General features: G+C 30.5%; 1 protein-coding gene across 1 annotated transcript in view; it reads right to left on the bottom strand.

Annotated features, from left to right (window-relative positions):
• LOC148284787 (FMRFamide receptor-like) overlaps window positions 1-23,865 on the bottom strand; it is a 589,885-nt gene that overhangs the window by 447,070 nt on the left and 118,950 nt on the right. Inside the window, exon 2 of the mRNA XM_088234890.1 lies at window positions 15,263-15,297. The gene's annotated coding sequence lies outside the window, so the exon portion shown is untranslated. The remainder of the gene's footprint in view (window positions 1-15,262; window positions 15,298-23,865) is intronic.

The raw sequence follows: 23,865 nt of genomic DNA, 5'->3' as shown, positions 1-23,865 counted from the left end.
GTTTGTAATATTTCCCTAATGTCCACGAATTCTCATTTTAAAAAAAAATTCTCTCTCCGTTGCAATAAATTTAAAACTGTTTTAAATTTCGAAAATAAAAATGCTCGCTAGTCCTTCCCTGTTCAATGGGCGTGACTTTCGTACGATTAGACACTAATTCCGGGCAAAAAGAGAATTGAAATAAATGCTCCGGCTCTGAACTCGTGAAAATTACAAGAACCAAAGGAAATGTATTCAAATATGAAATATTACATACTAAATTGTTCGGGAAAGGCCAAAATTGTAATCTGACATTGTGGGGCTATAATTTTATGCTGACTCGGTATAGAAAATGATATATTTTATTAACTTTTCAATATTTTTTTTGAAAATCACTCCAATAAAATAACTTATTTAATAAAACTATGTTTGAGAGGAAACTTGAATGTATTACTATTAAATTGTTCTAAAATGATGCAATGCCACAGTAATCCTCGAACAAGCAGAATTGTGATTGTTTTGTACAGGAGATCATTATTACTTCTTTGTTCGTAAATCTCTGCTGGTACATTTCTAAAACTGTAGAGTACTGTAGACCATGGATCATTTTAATATTAGTTTTAGTCGAATGTCCCCACGACTTTATACCATATCTTATTATTGGTTCTACTAAAGAAAAAAAAACCTTTTTCAATTTCTAGATCGTAAATTTCATACTTATTTTGGCTCGTACGAAGACACTTCTTTCTTTCATAGTTTAACTTCCCTTACTAAACGTAGCAGCATTTCTGATCTATCTTTCCTCTTCAAAATTTTAAACAATTTTATCGATAGTCTATATCTCTTGGAGCGTATTTCAATAAACTGTCCCGTAATGTCAACATGAGAGTTTACTTTTATTTTATAATCCATTGCCGAAAAATTTTTTTCTTATAACTCGTTAATTATCGTAGCTGCTCCAAATTAAACTAACGCTGTTCCCATTTAGATGTTTTTAATACAAAATTTTGTGACCTTAAAAAAAAACTTTTTGAAACACTGTAAAATGAAACATGTGTCAGTGTGAAATAAGTTTTTAATTATGTTCATGTTATTAACATATTAAAATTTTGAATAGCTCAACTGTATTATGAAAATCCCTCTCCTCCACTTTATTTCCTCATCCCTTCGTGCTCTTTTTTCTCCTGTCTTACGTGTTATATTATATTTTCTCTTTACTGTGTAACACGTTCTCTCATTTTATTTGTAAAAAAAATTAACTGGATGTTTGTTCTATTTTTTATATTTTATATTCGTATACAACAAATCTTGTTTTTCCTAAATAAATCAAATAAAAAAATAAATTTTAGTTACTTGTAAAAATAAATAAATAAATGTTTAAAATGTTGAAAGTGTAAAACTGAATACTAATGTAAATAAAAATACATTCATTATTTCATTTCCACTCCCTAGTTGGAGCATATGGTGTCCAGGAGGCAGGAGGCCTAATTACAGTGGTGAATTACATCACAGAGCACCCAGGCTTGAGAAAAATCACACTTTTAATTTTTGTGTTCTCACCGGGAATCGAACCCGGAACCTTCCGTGCGTGAGTCAAGCGTCTTGACCACTACACCACGGAGGCCGCCGTTTTGTGTGATACCGTGTGTGTTGGATTTGTTCCGACGTTTTGGCTACCATTACAGAAGCCATCTTCAGGGTAAACTGAGTGTTTTGTAGAAAAAAGTGTGTTTTTAATTACTAGTACTTTGTACCGTGTCGCAGTCGGCAGTAAGCACATTTCTTTTAATTTTTGTAGTATGCAGTGCTGGGAACCATGTTGAGTTTAATTTCAGCCCGTCGTCTTTGTTTATGTTATTTGGGTGTCTGTGTACTTCAATTGCCTCTTTTATTATTCGTCCACTGTAATTACTGGGTTTATGCAAAATTTTCGGTTTAAATGCGAAAAAATGTCCGGTGTCTATAAAGTGTTCCGCTATTGTAATGGAAGCTGTTTATAAACTAAGTTGCCAAGGATGCGATAAAGTGTACATAGGACAAATAGGGCGCACAGCAAAGAAAAGGATTGACGAACACAAAAGAGCGTGTAAACTTGTGCATTCTGACCAATTTGCAATAGCGGAACACTTTATAGACACCGGACATTTTTTCGCATTTGAACCGAAAATTTTGATGTATAATACGTTTTTAAGCATAATTTTTACAATCTTTTGATATACTACGATTTAAACGAGCACAAAATAAATAGTCCAGATCTTGTCTCGATGTCCCTTATGTTTGTTAATGCTTCTTTCTTTTTTTTTATGTTTTAAACTATTCTTTTATTGTAATATTTAAACCATATAAATTGTATACATGGACAATGTCCGTTAATAAATAAATAAATATACATATTTTTTTAGTACAAACTTTTGACCAGCATTTGTTACTTCAAGATTTAAATAAATAAATATCGGTCTTTAAATATTGTTGTGATTTAACATTCCAAATATCGTAACTTTATCCGGTAATAAATTTATGTACATCATACCCATACCTCGTTAGTAATAAATATAGCTTAATTTTAAGATGTATTTTTTAAAATTGTATTTTTGCAATTGAAATTCTATGTAAATATATGTATGGAAAAATAAACAAATAAAAATATAAAAAATAAAAAAACTTATATACTATATTATGTACTTACCCACACGTAAGTACAAATTAATAAATATTAATTTAGATACCTATTAAAAAAAAATAGCGCTTTCCATTGGTAAGTAGTTTATAAATTACACAGCAAACTGGTAAATGTGCAATTAACAAAAAACATTGTAAATGTAGCGAAAGCATGTGTTTTTTCAGGTTGTTTTCAAATTTGACTTCCAGTGTAATTTTTCAAGTGGTAAGGTAAGTCATTGTCGTGTTTAAGTCCATTGTGTAGTATTTTTGACTAACCTACGTTTGCCTTTATTAAACCCAGAAATAACAGTGCACGAATAACAAAAGAGGCAGTTGAAATACACAGACACCCAAACAATATATACAAAGACGACGGGATCAAATTAAACTCAACACGGTTCCCGGCACTAATACATAATAAAAAAATGACACGGAATGTGCCTTCTGCCGACTGCGACACGGTAAAAAATATTAGTACTTTATAAATACATGTTTTTTTTACAGAACACACAGTTTACCCTGAAGATGGTCCTGTAATGGTAGCCAAAACGTCGGTACGAATCCAAATTACACAGGATTACTTTAAAAATATAAATATTGCCTTTTTAAGGTATTTATGATAAAAAAAATATACTTAAAATTGTTTTACAACGAAAATATAATTACTTTCCGACCGGCATATTACGTCTCTTGAAATTTAGACAAAGCTTAGGTACATTGGTACTCATATAAAGACAATGTATTTAAGTAATAAAATATAATATTTTGTGTTTGATCAAATATTTGTAGACAAAATATTGGATTTCACCCCCCGGGAAGCTATTAAGATTAATAAATGAAAACTGAGGTGGAGAAGATGCCATTTAAACCAGCCAATGACAGGCCCTATAAATGCATATACTTTCATACTTCTTCTCTAAAATGTCATCCAACTCTTTTGGAAAAATGTGTGTGTGCGCTGGTGGTTGTCAATTCAATAAATATGGCGGCGACCTTTATTAAATAAAAGATTTTGATAAAAGTGGACTGTATACAATTTATTTTTAAGCACAGTGCGCTCCGTGACGACCGAAGACTCGAACGAAATAGAGAGCGATTATAGCCCTTGTGCTATACTATTTCACCCACCAGAGTAACAATACTACCAGAGTAATATATACTCTGGTGTGGCACGCACCAAAATCAGTGAGAATTTAAATTAAGAACTATTAAACTAAAAACTGAACATCTTTTTAATTGAAATTTTAGTTGTTAAAAATAAAACACAAAAATTAGACAGCGTATAAATAAAAAAATAAATAAATATAAACGGTACTTCCTATTGCCCACTTTTGTCTAATTTTACAAAAAACAAACATTGATTTTCCCCCTCACGTATCACTCCATAACTCCCCATTCACAAAATACTACTTGACAAAGACACGATTTATTATATTCTCTCCAAACGTATTAATTATACTTAAGACACTGTTAAAATCACAGTGTTATAAAAATAGCGATTCAAAAGTTATCTGTAATAATAATATTGATAATGCACATAAATTTGTTTAGAATAGGAAACGAAAGATGAAAAAATAATGGACAATTCATGCATATTTATGAAGAAAAAAATTCAGAAATCACATAATACTATCCATTAATTTTCAGTTTCCTATTGTTTTTTTTATATTTACATATATATATATATTTGTAACTGTTTAGTAAATAACATCATTTATCGATATTATTCCTGGCCAATAACCTTTTTTCCCATCTTTCACTCAACCCATCCTTCACTCAACCCATCCTTCACTCAACCCATTTTTATGGTACCTATCTTACATCAACATAGAAGAGATACAAATATAGAACATTTGGATTTGGATCAAAACAAAACAACATTTTGACACATTACATTATATTGCATAAAAAATCTTGGATTCGTCGCGCGTCGTTTAAAACAACGTTACACTTCATAGTGCATTTAATCATTCAGTGCCTCAAATAAAAAAACATTCACATTGTATCAAATGTAGGTGCATATTCCGTGTTCCTTTCCTTTCTTCAAATATTCCCAACCTTTCACAAAACTGAATGAAATTCGTTTATTTCCGCTACAGTCCGCTTTCCGTTGACAGCAACACACTCAAAATATTGTTAAAATTATACCAATAAGCATTCTCCTTTAAATTTTAATCTCCCAACATTAAAATGATTATCGTTTAATGTTTCACAAAATGGTCGCAAACTTTTGAGCATCAGTGAACACTACAATATTATACGACGCGCCACATGTTTGACATGTAGAAATTCGCTGCCTAACTTAGTTTTATGACAAGTTTTAACGGTTTCTAACAAAAGTACGCTAGTGGCTTAATGTTTCAGACCATTGAAACATTACACACAATATTTTGTACAGAAAGTTGAATATAAATAAAACATAAAAATTCAAAGGTTCGCACTGGGTGTCCCGTGCTGAGGAGATATTTTTTTATTTAAATTATATAAAAAAATACCTACGAAAAATCAACACAGAAAATTAAATAAGCAAAAACACATCATGAGAACTTCATCACCGTTCAGGCAAAAGTCGCTAAACCCAAAAACCATCATTTTGAAAATTGCATATTTGATAGTTTAGAAAAATCCAATTTTTGTATTTTGGAAGTTTTGTGTACATTACATTATTTATTAATGTATTTTTAATATATTCCCTAGGTATTTTTTCGTTGGCTTCGTGGTGTTGAGGTGAGTGCGTTTGCCTATCACGCAAGAGGTCTCGGGTTCGATTACCGATGCGATTGACAGGAAATATTTATTTTGAAAGGTGTTTTAACACTAGAATATTTCATTCTTTGGACTGGTACCTGAAGATTAAGACTGATGATCTTGACTTTGTGTAGTAAAATATGATCAATAAAAACAAACATATTTTTCGGACTCGTGGTGTAATGGTCAGCGCATTTGCCTACCATGCAAGAGGTCTCGGGTTCGATTCCCGACATGTTTGAAATGAAATATTATTTGAAAGGGTATTTTTACACTAGAATATTTAATAGACCCTAGGCTGATACCTGAAGCCTAAGACTAATCAGCTTAACCATCCATGCAATTGATTTACCAATGCAGTTCCCTATGCATCACAAGGTGCGGAAAGCGAATAATGATGATGAAGCTCGCGGAAGATTGATAAAAAAATAATATAAAACAAACCTGCGATCCTCCATTCGAAAAACCAGGCGTCACCGATCAAGATCAAGATACGCTGCAATTGGTGTGCGAATACAGTGCTCTATGAACCATTGGGTGCAGAAAGAGAATGATGATGAAACGATGAACAAATAATCATGTAAAGGAAACCATCTAAATTCCTTAGTGATTTTGGAAGATATTAATACAATATATGATAAGTTATAATCGTAATAATATAGTAGAAAAACAATACGTAAAGCACATTAAAAAAAATGATAATAGGAAAATATTACATGCTACAAATACCGATAAAAACCAGTATGGATTTTGTAAAGAAATGTTTTCATACATATTTTTGAAAATAAAATTGTTTAAAAATATGTCTTTAAAAAAACGCCACATGTTTGGCCTTGACAATGAGAAATTTCAGTCATAATTGGATACGAAAAATGTTTTCTTGCGCGCGGTAAAAAATAAAGCATTCAATGAGGAAGTTCAGTGGGTTCTTTCAAATTTTTAATTTGTTAATAGACTGATAAACTAAGTAAATTTTTTTTTTTTAATTTTTACATATCGTATTATCGGCGCTACGATTTTTTAAAGTTTTGTATTTCTGAAATAACTCCGCGTGTGACGTCAGAGGTTCATTTCCGCTTATTCTCATTTAGTTCTTCCTATTGGTCTAGAAGCGACAAGCAGACCGGAAATCTTCCATAGCTCTCAGATCATAGGTTGATTCACATGAACCAGTGACGTCATTTAAAGTAGTGCGTTTTATCAAATTTTTTTTAATGCTCTAATTTTTACCCCGCGTAAGAAAACATTTTTTGTATCCAATTTCCCGTAGGGCTGAAGTTCCTCATTGTAATACAAGTTTCTTGAAAATGTACGAAAAAAATATTTTAGAATATACTAACAAAAATTCACTACTTTGAACTACGTCACTGGTTCATATGAACCAGCCAATGATATGAGAGCTGTAAAGAATATTCGGTTTGCTTACTTTAAACGAACGAAACTGACAGAGAAGAACCTCTAACGTCACACGCTAAGTTAAAGGTTCATAGCACTGATAATCATCATCATTATCATTATTCCTTTTCCGCACCTCATGGTGCATAGGGCACTGCATTGGTACACCAATTGCAGCGTATCTTAATCATCTTTGTTACATGATGGTTACGCTGATTAGTCTTAGGCTTCAGGTATCAGTCTAAGGACTATGAAATATTCTAGTGTAAAGACACCCTTTCAAATAATATTTCATATCAACCAATCTGGGAATCGAACCCGAGACCTCTTGCATGGTAGGCAAATGCGCTGACCATTACATCACGAGGCCGAAAAATATGTCTTTTACAATGTATTTTATTTTTACTGCGTATTTTACTTGTTTTTTAAAAAATACGTTTTTTACTTTGTTTTTGCTACATTTTATACTATTTTTTTGCTGAGTATTTTTACTTTATTTTTAACTAGGTTTTTTTTATGTATTGATTACTGTTTTTTTATATTTTTTATTTGCTTAGAACGGGTTAAAACCCGGGTAGTTAGATGGTAAAAAAAAAAAATATGCGCTGATAATACGATATATTAAGATAACAATAATTTTATTTTGTCTAAATTCAATAGTCTAAGAACATTTTTGTTTTAAGCACTGAATTTCCTCATTGTGAAATCAAGATTCGTTGCGAAGTTATATTTTAATTTAAACGTTGCCAAACAAAGTACCTTCCTTACCTTACTTTCATGTAGCAAAAATGATCAAGATACGCTGCGATTGGCGTACCAATGCAGTGCCCTATGCACCATTAGGTGCGGAAAAGGAATAATGATGATGATGAAACAAAGTTCAAAATTTAACCGAATCGTGACATATTAGGGGCGCGGCCAATGCAATGAGCCGTTTTTGAGAGGATTTAAAATTATAAATTCAAAAATATTTTTCATGCAACTCATAAGTACAAAAAAATACTGTTTTACTCAACAGTGTTTCATAGAACCTTTAAATTTCAAAATGTAAAAAAAAAACATGATGTTTCTCCATTGAAAATTAAATTATAACACCATTAAGAAATCAACGTTTGTTCGTATTAATGTAAATAATATAAATTAATAAATTATTTTTTGAACTTTATTACCTCTAGTGTACGTCTCTGATTAAAACAGACATGATAAGACTTCTTATGATTTATTCTAAAACCAGCGGACGAACTTATTTTCTGGCAAGGCGCCATGCTTTGTCGGCACATTGTGTCTAAATATTTATACAACTAAAACGAAAACAATTATGTTACTGGCCATTTTTTATCCCACAGTGCGAATTCATAGTGGGACATTATAATAATCCATATTATAACTATCGTATTCAACAAAGGGACAGTTGTACACAATAAACGGTGACACGTACTCAAAAGGTCATTTTTTTGTATGGTTTCCTCTAGTTTTTGCTGCAATTTGCTTACACCGTGGCTTACTTACTGTTCCGGAATTCGACGCTTATAATCTCGAAATAAAACTACGAAGTCCAAAGGTTCAAATGTGTTGAGATCTTTAATTGAGATGAATTGACCATTTTTAGCGATAAGTCATTTTAATATTTTATATGTATCTGGGCCATTTTTTAATCGCGTGAAGTAGTATTTTTATTTTTTTGCACTGCAACAGACCAGTAGCTCAATCACAAATAACTATCGACGTGCTAATAAGCGACGTGATTACAATTTCTCACCACGGTTGTTTATCGTATTCACGATCACAATGCAGCATCCGTGTACACCTAACATTAAATGTCAAAATATTTACGTTTCGCGACGTATAATCCTGCTGCGCAATCACATATTTGAATTTCAGTTAATGTGGAAAATATTCCTAAACTGATATTTTTATTTGTTTATTTATTATTTATCATGCTATTTATTGCATTTAGCCGGCGGTTGGCAAGTCAAATGTCAAGAAAAGCAGTCGCCATAGTAATTGTAATTGAATTTTCACTTTTTTGGATTATGTACTCCTTACTATTTTGTAAATGCAATATATTCTATTATTTTTTATAGTAAACGCCGATTTCTCGCCAATGAATTGTATTTAATTAAGAGGAAAACAAAGAACAAACAGTCACGAGCGTTGACTTAGAGATTACACACGCATTGACTTATGATTGCGATAACTTAAGATGTTCATTTTTGTTTATTGTGATCGCTCAAATGCTTTACATGTTTTTAAGCACGTCGATAGTTATTTGTGATTGAGCCTACCTACCCTATTTACAGTTTACGTTTATATTAAAATTATTTTCTTGTAAATTTTCAGATAACTAACTATTAGAAAATTTAAAATTGGTTAGGGTAGAGTGGGGTTCGGACCTCTGATTTTACTGTTGATATCCCCAATAAATGAAAAAAATATATATATATATAACAAGTTATGGAAAATGCCCTAAATCTGGCTCGTATGGTCATCAATTCTGGCGGCAGCCACTTGGCCGATATCACTTTCTCGAAATTCAAATAAACACAATTCAAAAGCAGAACAAATTTTATTCATTTATAAAAAAAAATACAGCCGAAGAACATCGGTAACAACTTTTGCGCCATTCTGTATATATTTGAAAGTGAAAATTCCGAGAATTTTTTTCTATTATTACTACTAAGGTTTTATCACTTTTTACTTTAAATAATTTACAATTTATTTTATATTTACCACCTCGTGTTTCTTTTATCCGTTATTTCTTCTTTTTCTGTAATATTTTCCCATCCGATTATTCTCTTTTCATTTCCTGAACTGCGTGTTATAATTTTATATCGTTCATTTGTGACACCTTTAATTGGTCATGTTAATTGTTGTTACTTTATAAAATATATTGTTTAATGGTGTATTTATTTATTTATTTTATTTTATTGCAGTAAAATGGCTATATAGTGCAGAGCCAATTCTACCATATAAACATGAACATAATTATAAATATAAACAAAAAAATAGCAAAAAACATAAATATAACAATAAACATAAAATAAAATTTTATATTGCAGCACTTATGGTGGTCTTAGCGTATCGCGCCATCGCTCGAACAACGGTGAATGGATCCACCCTGTAGTGGCTTGGAGAATGTCGTTTTTAGAGTTTTTCAGGCGTTCCCATAGGCTCCAGGCTCTTTGGCAAAGTAGGGCAGCGAAGGTGTTTATTAGTCCAGCTGTAAACATTTTAGAGGCACTGCAGTACCTAGGCAATCCGAATAATTGTCTGTATGAATTGTTATGCGTGACCATTTATTTATTCCACGCTCTTTGCGTATAGTTGTTCCATAGTTCCGCTGTATACATGGACGTCAAATACGAAGTAAAGATGATTTTCTTCACTTCGTTACTGCATTGAAAGAAGCGTCTCGCTAGCATAGAGGCCCTGACATTGATGGCTCTTCTCTGTCTCTCTATGTCCTGATCGTCTTTACAATTATCAGTCAGTATGTGCCCTAGATATTTGACTTTTGCAGTTACCGTTAAACTGTTGTTGTCTAGGAATACAGGTGGTGATGGATGCACGAACTGAGAAAAAGACGTCTTGTGTTTAAATATAAGTACGGCAGATTTTTTTGCATTGTATATTTTATTGTGGTCAATTGCATATTTTTCGCAAATATTAAGCAACAATCTCATGTATGACTGTGTTGTTATGAATAAATAAATAAATAAAAATATGCATAAAATTCATAGTTAAATCACTTACTTCTTTCATGAGCCATTGTTTTTAAAATATTTTTTTATTGAAAATATCTTTCATTACACATGAAATTAATTTCAAGTTAATTTCAATAACGCGAATATAGCTGATGAAAAATTGATTTGTTATTTTAGATTTACTTAAAAACAATGGAGTATTCATTAAAGCGCTGGATAAATTATTGAAACCATTAATCAAGTCATACTGCCTACGAAAATAATATGATTAATTATTTACTCTCAACTTATTTATACGTTCTTTAGCTGGCATTTGATTACTAAAACAGAAATTAACATGACGCCGAATGCGACTAGTGGTAAACGCGTTTAGCTAGCAAGAACGATGTCCCGGGATCGTTTCCTGACCATGACTTCTATTACACACATGCTTATTGATGTTTTTTTTTTAAAAAAATATTGGACATTTAATTATATTATAACAAAAACAACAACAACAAACCATCACGCCGTTTCCCCGTAGGGGTAGGCAGAGAGGATAGAACGCCATAACACTCTATCTTGGCATACAGACATCGCTTCCTCTACATTCATACATCTTCTCATGCACGCACGCCGGTTATTTCTACTTTTGACATGTCCATCTTTAAGTATTTGATGGACTTGATCGTGCTATGTCTTTCTCGGTCTTCCTCGGTTGCTGCATCCATCAACATTTGCATCGTAGATCCTTTTAGCCGTTCTTTCGCTGTCCATTCGCTCTACATGTTCAAACCAACGCAGCACCCCTTTCTTGATTCTGTCAATAATGCTTCGACGAGGCTCGCAACCCGTCAAGTCGCTTCTTCCGTGGGGGCGCACAGAGGAGGAAAACGCAAAAATGCAGAGTTGCGACGTGGAATTTAAGGGGACGCATGGGTGAAAAAATGAACGAATTATATTTTATTAAATTAATACATCTAAAAGTATTTAACCAAACGTGATAGAGCCGTGCCGTATTGCATTTAGACGTCGGTCAGCAAGCCTAATAAATTTTGGTAAATATAGTCGACATAATAAAATTTATATTAGGAGGAAACAAAACGGACCAACTGACTCTCGACAACCGTTGACTTTTTTGATTGGACATTTGGCTACAGAATATACCTTTCATCTATGGCGCTTAGCCACGTGACCGTGATAATATAATAATGTCCATCGTGATCGCTCAAATGCCTAGAGATTTTTTAAGCACGTCGAAAAACATCGATGGTCACGGTACTGGACACTACAACGTCAGTTAACGAACTGGTCGATTATTTAAGCTGGCGCATTCGCAAAACTTACACAAACGCATTGTGTAGTATCTGTGAATGAGCGTAGGTTTAACATCGCGCGGCATACGCATTATTTATTCATTCATTCATTTAACATTACACTTGTTTAAATATTAATGAACTTATCAAGTCTTTTTAGGCTGTGCCCGTGTCAAGCCATAATAAATAACAATAAAAAATACATGGTAAAATTAATTAGGTTAAATTATAATAATACGTGATCCAATAGAATAACAATCCAGTAAAACAATGTATAAGTAATAAATAATAAAAGTCCAAAGAATACAATGTACAAAAGATAATCAGATGTACAATATAAATTACACAAATTTAGATTCATGCGTAATCAAATATACAAAATAATAGTATCATTGAAATCAATAGAAAGGGAATATGATTATATGTAAAATCATCATTGAAATGATAATTGAGATATGGTTTCTAGAAACTCACTCTATACTATAGTAAGAAATAGTAGTAATAAATAATATGCCAAATAAGACTGAGTACCCAATTAAATAATACAAAAATACGCAATGAAAAAACATAAAAATATATGGTAAAAATGTCAATTTTTGCTAATTGCTAATGTCGAACTTTTAAAAAATTGTCAACCCTATCGATGAAAACAATATCTATCTCTCTCGCTTTTATGAGCGTTACATACATAGACTATTATTGCTTTGTTAGTTTCTAACGATATGGTAATACCCAGGATGCCTCTGCATTCGTCTAAAATTTGCTGATATTTTTAATAGTAAAAACATAATAATATTTATTCAATGTTTGGCTTTGGATTAAAAACACTGGTTTATAAATATATTTTTTCATTTGATCTCATCAACTAAAATTTGATTATCTAGTGCTAGCACGTTTGCAAAACTTACATTTACACATTGTTAATGTAAAGAATTTTTCTGCAAAAAACCTTAGTATTAAATTTTAGTCAAATGTGCTGTGTTTTAAAAAAAAATTCCTTTTGGATTAGAGCAATACCTTATATTTGTGTGACAATTAGTCGCTCCAAAAAAAAATCTGCCAAAGATGAAGGCAAAAAACTAGTTTTTTTATAATTTAGTTCGTCGAAAATATTATTTTAAATTATAAATATATTGTGTTAAAATAAATTAATAAATTACACTTTCTGAACCCATTGGACTTTTAGTCCCATGGAGTAGGGAGTTTTGCCTCAAATAATGTGTAGTGAACTGTTTTTAGGTAAATAAATAAATATGGAAACAAATTGCTTTTTTTCATACACACACCCCTCTAATCCAACGTGGGTTTTAAAAAAAGATAGCACATTTGTTTTAAATTGAATATATCTTTTTTTAAATCAAAACTCTGTAAATTTAAATGCGTTTGTGTAAGTTTTGCGAACGCGCCAGCTCTAATTAATCGATCAGTACGTACTACCATGTTCCTGCGATGCTTGCTCTCTCAAGAGTCCCCTTCTAATACTTAATGTTTTCACCCCTTAAAAAACAAAACATCTCAGCCCGTTATAGTCACAGTACATTAACTTTCCGAACATGCCTCGTAACAGCAATTCGTGGCTGTTCTCTGGTGGTCGAAATTTATGTAAGCATATTATTTGCATATTGCTAGTTCTAATTTTCATTACTTTTTTTTTTTTTTTTGCACACCAAATAAAAAATGAAAAAATTCATTGGATGGTTGGAAAAAATTGCAATTTCGCCGTGTGCCCGCTAATGAGCAAATTTATAATTGTACAAAAAGTTAAATAAACATAACAAAATATAAAATAAAATTTCATCGACCGTACGCAAAAAACGAATCTTCGTATAGTATATTTATAAGTCCTACAAAGAACTCACATTTTAAGAAAACATGTTTTTGTTGTATAATACAAATTAACAGAGATAAGAACAATAAGCATTTAACCCTGGAATGCCCAATGTAGACGATCTGCTACATACTGGTAGTTTAACTTAAGCTGGCGCGTTCAGAAAACTCACACTAACGCATTTCAAATCTACAGGATGTGGATTAAAAAAAATGTTGTATTGAATTTTAACCAAATGTGCTTTCTTTTTTTTTTAATTCGGTGTTGGATTAGAGGGTTGTGTATATAAAAAAAAAATACAATGTGTTAAGAAAATGTAATTAATTTACTAAAATACTTTGTTTCATAATTTTATATTTTTCTCATAATTTTTTTTAATGTTGCATTTTACTAATTATAGTTCTTCTAAGAACGAGGAGCAATTTAATTTGAAAAAGTGTATTTTTTTATAGTCAATTACTCTCGAACTAAATTGCGAAATCGTGTCGATTGTTTTAAGTATATAAATAACAAGATTTATTGTTTATCAATAAGTGTGTATACATATTTTCTCCGATATAATTTGTACTGTGCATTTCAATTACATTATATTAAATGTTATTATAATGAACACAAAATATTAAACAAAAACATGCTTAATTTGGTAATGTATCCAAAATAAAACAAGTTTATTGGATTGTAATTCTACTTTATTTTTTAAAAAATATACAAAGGGTACATTGTGACGCGTTTTGTCTTGTTAGGACATTTTCAAAAAAACTCTATTTATTTTGGATACATTACCAAATTAAATATGGAATTCTACCAATTATCTGCATACACAATAAAAAAACATGCTTGTTTAAAAATACATACTTGTAAATATGACATTTTCTCAAGTACGTAATTGTTTTTTTTTCGCTCTAAACTAAAAGAGATTTTCAAAAACATTTAATATACCAATATATAATATCAAGATTTTTTAAATCAGTATTCTGTGCATTAAAAATACGCCATCACATCGAATGAAAATACCTATATATTTATAAACCAGTATTTTTAATCCAAAACTTAATACTCGGATATATTATTAAATTTTTACTATTAAGAATCGCAGCAAAATTCAGACGAACGCAGAAGCATCCTGTGTATATTGTATTACCATATCATTAGCAACTAATAAAGCAATAGTTGTCTATGTCACGCTCATAAGCGCGTCTGAGCGCGAAAGAGACAGAGATTATTTTTATAGTGCGTATGCCGTGCGATGTCATACCATGGGCTTCTTCACTGATACTTCACAATGCGTATGTGTAAGCATAACGCACGCGCCAGCTTATAAAAATCCACCCGTATTGATAATCGGTGTATAAAAGTAATTTCAAACGTGTTATCACTCGGCAACTAGTTTTTTAAATTGTATACTAGCCATTATAGTTTATTTCAAAAATCGCCACCAGGGTAAAACAAATTCAATAAAGTTTGAAACTAAAGTCAGTTGCACTGATTATGTCAAAAGTGTAATTAAGCTAATGCGTGATTTCTTTGTTTTTTTCAAAAAAAATATTTTGAAGTTATAATTATTTCCGAAACTTTCACTATTATATGAAAAAATGTTGGTAAGAATCGTTATTTCTTGTTTTCTTTATACTCTTGTATTTTTTATTTTTTACCTTTCAATGCCCGATGTAGCATATTGTCCACATACCTGAAAAAAAAATTGAATTATTTTTTGTCACATTATTTTTCCTATTACTTGCATAAAAAAACATACATAAAAAAATATTTTTAGTTTGAATTAGAAAAATTGGGCATAGAGGGTTAAAATTCCAACGAAGAAAAGTAATTAATTATGTTCGTTTTTAACGGATTATTCTAGAAGCTCTCGACTGAAATTATATATTTTTTTTAGCAAAGCAGACAAGATATTTTTTTAATTGAACAATGTGTTTTGTTTACGACGCGACGGTGCTATTAATAATTCTTTTGAACAACAGATGTCAGTAATGTCTTTCTCGTCAGAAATTTTTTGAGCACAATCTTTTCAACGATATTTTAACGTCAATTTTTTAAAAATTGTTATCCTTCTTGGAGCTGACTTCCACATTCCTTTCTCTAAAATGTTTTTAATATATGTTGTATTATGTAAATCTTAATACTCCTTTGGGAGTGGAATCCAGTCTTTATCCAAAAACATTTAGACAAAGTCAATATATTTTTTATTAAACCATATTCATAATCATAGTCCTAACGCTCTTATATTCCTCCTTGAAAAACTGCTTTTAGCGCTTATCAGTTCATGGTTTTACCTCTTCTTTCTAATTATTTTAGCACCCTCTTAATACTCATCCACAATTCCTCTTTCTTCTCTAACTTATATACTGACTTTGCGGCTCGACTGTGGAATTATATCCCGTCCACGATTAAATATTTTTTTACGTTAAGCTAACCATAACAGGGAAACACCACTTTTTTAAAGGGATTTTTTTTATGGGTATGGTTAAATGAGTAAATAGTTTTAATCTAAATTTGATACTTGTTGTACGCCAATTTCCTTTGATTTTTACCCACGAAATGTCACTTTTTTCGAAAAAAACTTTATCTTTGTGAATTTTAATGTTATTAGAAAAAAATAAGTCTCTTAAAAGTGGTGATTAGCAGGATTTTCAGGAGTTAAAAGGTCCTTAATAGGTTTACTGTTCTTGTCAATTTAACTAAGATTTATTGGATCGGGTGGATAAGCAGGCTAAAGGGGACGAAAGAAAATCGAATAAAATAATTATCGGGTTTAAGGGATATTTTAGAGTAGGTACATTATTGCATATACTTACAACATACTATTCTCTAGTTAACGGCTTAGATTTGTATCTGAAAATTCTAGATCTTTCAAGAATTAATTATGATTTTTTTATTGTGTTCACTAAATATGTCAACCCTTTACAAAGGAAGAATCATAAATGATTATTAAATTTATTGAATGTATTGGATGTCCTGGAAATAATTAGTATTATTAGCATTAAAGTACCTGCTCAAAACACTCGGCAGCAAACTTTATTTTTTAAATCTCCTGACAGTCATAATTATTATTACAATTCACCAATACCTAGACTACACCGGCCAGCGGCTAGGTAACGAGTATGGTGAAGTTGATATATTTCCTCTGTCTTTATATAAATACAGGTTAAGTATTCAAAAGGCTATAAAATAAATCTGTATAAAATTTCTCAATATTGTTCTTTATTGACTAAATCCTACTAAATGTTCCTTTTTTTTACGTATCCCTATATTAATACATATATTTATGTGTGTTTAAATATACATAAATGTGTGTACACATGTGTGTATGTATGTATGCATATTCGGGTGGGTCGATAATATTTTTTTCCGAATTTCGAAATAAAAGAGGACTAAAAAGTTGCCTTTTAGATTACTCAAAATGCAAAAAATATTCAAAAAAATATTCAATACTACTTTTGGCCCTCAACCTGAGCTTAAAGTTTTTGAAAAAGTTGATTATTTTGCGCTAAACTTGCTGTCATTTCTTATTTAAGCAATGAAAATCAGTCCAATTAAATTTTATAATGTGCATCAAATTGTATTAAATAAGCAACTAAGGGCGTGAGTTGCACTTTGTTTTGTAATAAATGGGTAGCATTGTTTTAATGAGCCATTGATTTCGTCAATATTAGCCAGGCGCTCAACGGAATCAGTTCCACTTGTAAATTATTTTCATTTCGGTAGTTTTAAAACGTGTTTGAATAAGTAATGTGATTAAGTTATATCTTTACTTACAAAAAATAGTTCTATAAATACCGATAATTAACAAAATGTTCAGACGGTGATAAACTACAACCCTCGATGGAGGGCCAAAAGTAGTATGAAATTTTTTTTCAAATAGTTTTTACGTTCAATGTGATCCAAAATGCAACTTTTTAGGCCCCCTTTCACTTTGATGTTTGAAAAAATAAAAAAAACTACATACATCATCGACCCACTCTAATGCATATGCATGTGTATGTATATGTGTGTATTTGAGTTTGTTATTTTTTTATTTATTATCATATTATATTACATACACAAAATTATAATTTATACAAGGTTGCTTTGACTGCCTAACTAGGGTTATTTACTTCGTTCTAAGACAGTCAAAAAAATATGAAAAACAGTTATCAATATATAGAAACAGTTATAATAATAGAGGACAAAGGGAAAAACAAAGTGGAAAATGGAGTAAAAACATGGTGAAAAATGTAGTAAAAACATAGTAAAAATTTATTTAAAAAAACGAAGCAAAAATACATTAAAAACAAGTAATAATGTAGTGAAAATATAGTAAAAAACATAAAAAATATATAAATATGTATTTAAAAAAAAAATCGAAACTTAGTAAAATGCGAAATAAAAACCGAATACATAGTAAGAAACATATTTAAAGTCATAGTAAAAAAAAATTATGTATGTGTATAGCAAAAAGCCTATTTAAAAAAAAATAGCAAAATACCAAATAGAAAGAGAGAAATATACATATCAAAAAATAAAGTAAAAGATGTAAATAAAAAAAAAATACATAGTAAAAACAAATTAAAAAGTTGTGAAGATCTTAAAAAAATAAATCAGTAAAAAACTAAAAATATATATTAACAATTCAAATTAAAACATGTGTTGGCCATCTAACAGCCACCATCAACCCCTCAGACTCTCTGGGACCAATTTCTCTGAGGAAAGTAGTCAGCAATCTCTTTAGCTTGTGGTTCTGGCAACATTTCCATGGCTTTGGCATTATATTATATAGCTTTTGTCCTATGTAGGAGTATTGCCTCTGCGCTAAAGAAGTTCCAACCATTTGTCGGGAAATCAGATCGCTACTGGAACTCCGAGTCTCATAATGATAGGCAACTGATGGATGTATATGTTTGTTAATGTGAGTGACCACCACTGCTCTCAGTAAATATTGCCGTCTAATATCAAGCACTGCAAACTCCTTGAATAAAGAATCACTCTGATATCTAAAAGGCTTTTTTAGAATGGTTCTTATCAATGACTTTTGTGCTTTTGCTGTTGGGTCCAACTCTGTCTTGGTACAGCTACCCCAAGTAATTACACCGTACGTCATGATAGAGTTTGCTAGTGCAAAGTAGAAGAATTTCAAGTCTTTGGGTCTTAGTATATTCCTTAGAGGTAGAAAGAAATGTATCAAGCGTTTAATTTTATATGAAATAGTTTCAATTTGAAAATTCCACCTTAAAAATCTATCAATTTTAATACCTAGGTATTTGACGTTTGTGACCGATTCCAACTGTACACAATTACAGTTAAATTTACCGTGGCATTGGTGCATCCGTAAACCGCCATTGGTACGTATTATATGAAATATTATTTTGTATACCCCTTTACCTATGTGGGTACATTTCCTTATTTTTTATTACAGTTTCTTTTAGTTTTTCTTGTGTTATTCCTACTTTTAATCTAATCTATATACTTATGTTACACTACTGCACTAGAATGTTTTACTAATAAATGTTAAAGCCCGTAGGGCGTATAAATAAATAAATAAAAAAACTGCAATACGCACATTGTATGATACACTACTTGTTTGCAGCGTACTATTCTGACCCATAATTTGGGACCCTTCTGAGTTTCTAAAATACTTTCTAAAATAAATACTCTCTTAAAAAGAATTCTTAAATACTCTGATCAAATCAATCTTAACATGTGCTTTCGAAACCTAGGTTTTGACAAAAAATATTAAGGGAACCATTGCAGTTTTTGAAAGAAGAATCTTTAGAGTTGTCTATACTCCTGTGAGAGAAAACAACTATTGGCGTCGTCGCTACGATAGAGAGCTATATGAAATCTACGGACAGCCCGGAGTAATCAATTAACAAATGTACAAAGAAATTGGCTTGCTCACAGTAAAGCAACAAATTAAATATAATGTAGCAATTTTTATGCATAAAATAATTAAGGGGACGAATAAAATAAAAACAATAATAGAATTTAACCAACAATGTCATATATATGAAACAAGGGGTAAAAAAAAAAAGTTAACCAATGAGGAGAAAAACAGCATCTCAAAACTCATTGTACAAGGGATTGAAGCTGTACAATGAGTTACCTGAAAAAATAAAGGAAATAGAAAAAATCGAAATATTTAACATTAATTTGAAAAAATATGTTATTGAGAAATTTTGATAAAAAAATGTAGTATTATTAAAAGTTTATATTAGTTCTTAAAATTTTATGAACTAACTTAATAAAGCATTAATAAATAAATCAATTCCGTCAAGGTGGGTCGCGTGAGGGGTGCTGGGTGGATAATTTGAATGTACGATGAAAACCACGTAAAACGCCTAAGTCTCTCTGTGCCACAAGAACGATGAAGACCTGGAAGGCTTTAAATCGGTGAATGTCTTTCATCAATGCAGATACGACAACGTTGGAAGTGAGAAACTAGAGAGGAAGAACAGTAAACCGGCAAGACAGGAGGAGACTTTTGGATTCAGCCTAGGCCCGAATTGTGAGGCACAGGACTGTGTGTCCACAGAGGACTGTCGAGCTTATGATGATGTGTCAAAATCACACCTTTGAAAGAGAAACGGTTCGAAAGCGATTTTGCGATACTATCTTAAATAATATAATTACTATCCGTCTTTGTTCTTATCAGGGATGCTAGATTACATCACCCTTTAATATCGTCGGCATATTATTCTTGAAAAACATTTTTATAAGCTGATTTCCGAAAGTATAAGTAATCCAAATATACTGAAAGAGATCAATTTGTATGTTCCCAATAACTTTTCTAGAGCGAAATCTCATGCACTATTTCACACATCCAATCCCGTACAAATGTAAGTCAGAATTTACCCACTAATAGTAAAATTCAATTGCTGAATATCTCCACGGTTTTTGCACATAAAATGGGCATACTTTTCTTTATATAATGGCAGTTTACCAGTTATTTATTCATTTTTTCTAAAGAGCTTTTATTCAATAAAAAAAACATGTTTTTACAATATTAATACATTATAAAAAGAAAAACATACAGTATTCAAACAAATTTGTCTCGAAGAACTATTAAATAATCGTTTGTCATCGGGTGCTCAGACATTAGTTTTATTAAGATTTGAATAAAAGACTACAGATATAATATTGTACACATATAAAATAAAATAAATATCAACAGTGTTTTGAGTTCGTCCAAATTTTGTAGACAAGGACTGGATTCAATCCCCCAGGGAGCTGTTAATACGAGTATTAAAATGATAAAACAGAGATGAAAAACATTTTAGAGAAGGAAATATAGAAGCCTAGGCATCCACAGGGCTTATGACCTAATGCCTAGAATTCTTTATGTAAATATAAATATATTTATTTTGTTTTTTATGCTATAAAAATATTTTTTTTTTAATTAAAAAAAACTCAATAAAACCTGATGAAATGGTGTGAATTTTATTTTAAAGTGGAAAAATGGAGAGAAAAAATACGTTTTATTTTTTTTAAGGAAATAAGATATATTTGAGTTTTTATTAATAACGCGAATATTGAAATTTTTAGACCATTTTCCAAAAGTCGTAAATAACTGGTACTGGGAAAATGGAAATCGAGTAGTGGTAGAGTGGAATTTGAGCCTCGGACCTTTGACCTGTGAGTCCACAATACTACCACGGGACCACAAACCAGTTCAAACAGATACAATATAATACAATTAAAGCATAAACATATACTTGAATATATTTGAAACTTTAGAAAAAAAAAAAATGGGTGCTCATAAATGCAACCAAAACAAGATATAGAATAAAAATAAAACAAAATAAATCAATAATTTAAATATATATCTACAAAACAAAAATTAAAAGTACATTTTCAAATTTGGAGCTGAAATATGTAAATAAAGTAAGAAAGAAAGAAAAAAAAAACTTTAAATTTTTTTTTTAAATCGTTATATTATAGATTATGAATTATTGTAGTGTAAAAACCCCTTTGTAAATAAAATATTTATAATCAATTTTTGTATTTTTTATAAAATAGAACTTAACAGAAATTTGCTAAGTGAATTCAGCATTTCATTCAAACAAGATCTGGTAAGATTTTCATGTTAACCCTTTGACCCGGGGCTTCATTCAATATATCCCTTATCGTTTTCGGTAAGGGCAGGTACGAAGGTCATAAAAACGTTAATGAGAAGTTGTTTTTTATTAAATAGTACGACCAGAATTATCTTCTTTTTTTTAAAAAAAAAGGAATCCAATTCTATAAAAAAAGGTTTAAACCAAAATATTTTTTTAAATATTTTTTATTAATATTCCTGAAGGCATTATTTTAAGTAGAAATAAATGAAAATGTCACAAAAATGTTCGTGATTTAAAATGCTTGTATTTTTTTTTCAAAACAAAAATAAAAAAAATTAGCTTCAGGCACTTTCATGTTCAATTTATTACCTTCAAATTATTGCAACAATTTTTTGTTCAATACTTAGTCTTTATTGAGATCCCAGATACCTTAGTTAAGTCTACATTTGAAATGGCGTAATCTGCCTGTCTAAAAGTAAATATTCTAGTTACATAAACCTTTTAAGTAAATTTTTTAACAGAAATACCTTTAAAAATATTGTTTTTATCTAATTTATGTTTTTTCGTTTTTTTATTATTGCCCGATTAAAAGAAACATTCGTTTTAAAATGACAACATCGTAAAATTTCCTAATTTTGCGTTCGTTTTTCCCGACAACAGACTTAACGCCAAAACATTTGGAGTTAATGAGTCAAGTATTTTTGTCATCATAGAGTCAGTGCTTCAAATGTATATTTCATATATTTTTATTATTTTGAAAATTAATTTTGTGGTCAAACGTTTTATTAAATACTACTAAATAATTACATTATTTTGTGATATGCTGACCATAAAAAATAGTTCTAGTATTTTTAGTATTTATTTTTGTAATTCAAATGAATTATAAAAATAATTACGATATAATATAATAAATAAATATCGATAATACGTTCAAGGCGTAAATTAATAATCATGGTTATTATCAAAAAAATACAATTTTTTTATCTACTACATATATACTTAGGTAAAATATTTCTTTGGATTATGTCTAGTCTGCCTAACTAGGTACAACCTGTTTTAAGGCAGACATTTTTATGCGAAAATTAACAATAACACGACTACCTACTACTTAATTAACTAAACATTTATACAATATTAATTTATACCATTTATTATTTAAGAACGTTTTTGAGTAAATTTTCCGACTTTTCTCGACCAATAACCAATTTTTTACAAATTTATTAGGTTGAATAAGGGTCATGGTTTTGCAATGTTTGGGTAACATATTTAATATTTTGGGGCCCAAAAATCTGAAATTTCTTTGCCTGGATTCATAGTTTGCGGTAGACCTATCCTTTAGTTTGACTTCTGGTAGTGTAGAAGTGTTCCTTTTGGAGTACCTGAAGGGCTTTGTAAAAAAATATTTTAATAATTGATTTTTAAGCAGATTCGAGAGGTTTTAATATTGATTTTTTAATGCCTCCCATCCTATAATACCATAACTTATAATTTAAGAACTGTTATATTTGAATTACATGTATATCATACCAACGAACCGATATGCGCTAAAAATAAATAAAATTTGTGCCTTTTATTTCAGAGCGTATTTTATTAAAATTTTGTGATAATAAACTCACAAGATTAAACAATAAAAACGCCTAATATTGGGCTTTTTGCGGTGACTTTTAACTTATCAAAATAAGTTTCGGTTTCTGCCGAAACTACAGCAGTATCCGAAATTCGGTTTTGTTTCGGCTGAAAATCCTGTTTCGGTCGGTGACTATAGACTGGTGACCTTACCTTCCCGTAACACATGATCGAGATACACGCAAGTACTTTTTCAATGCAGCGCCCTAAGCGCCACCAGATGCGGATAAGAGTTTGATGATGAATGAGAATTTTTCAGGTCCGAAAAGGTTAATGTACGTCGAGCAAATATAATATAATATTAGATAACATAATATTATAAATTTGAATTTCAAGTTTGTTGACGTAACTGGAATAAATGTATGATGAAATTTGGCTCGTACGCTTGTAAAATTTTACTAACATGAGGTGGGTAAATATCAGAGCTTGCTGACATCATTGTACGCTGTTTATTTAAAATCTTCCACTAATATTGCATTGTTTTCTGGGCCCCAATTACAATGGGAAGCCAACAGAGTTATCTTCAATTGAGTATAAAGAAAGTTTTTATTTTCTATACAAAAAGTGTAATATTCCTATAA

This window comes from Micrasema longulum, unplaced genomic scaffold (genome assembly GCF_059751315.1).
Source record: "Micrasema longulum isolate JH-2025_06_02 unplaced genomic scaffold, ASM5975131v1 h1tg000089l, whole genome shotgun sequence".
Taxonomy (NCBI): domain Eukaryota; kingdom Metazoa; phylum Arthropoda; class Insecta; order Trichoptera; family Brachycentridae; genus Micrasema; species Micrasema longulum.
Note: the sequence above shows the minus strand (reverse complement) of the source record. Positions and strands in the feature narration are given on the sequence as shown.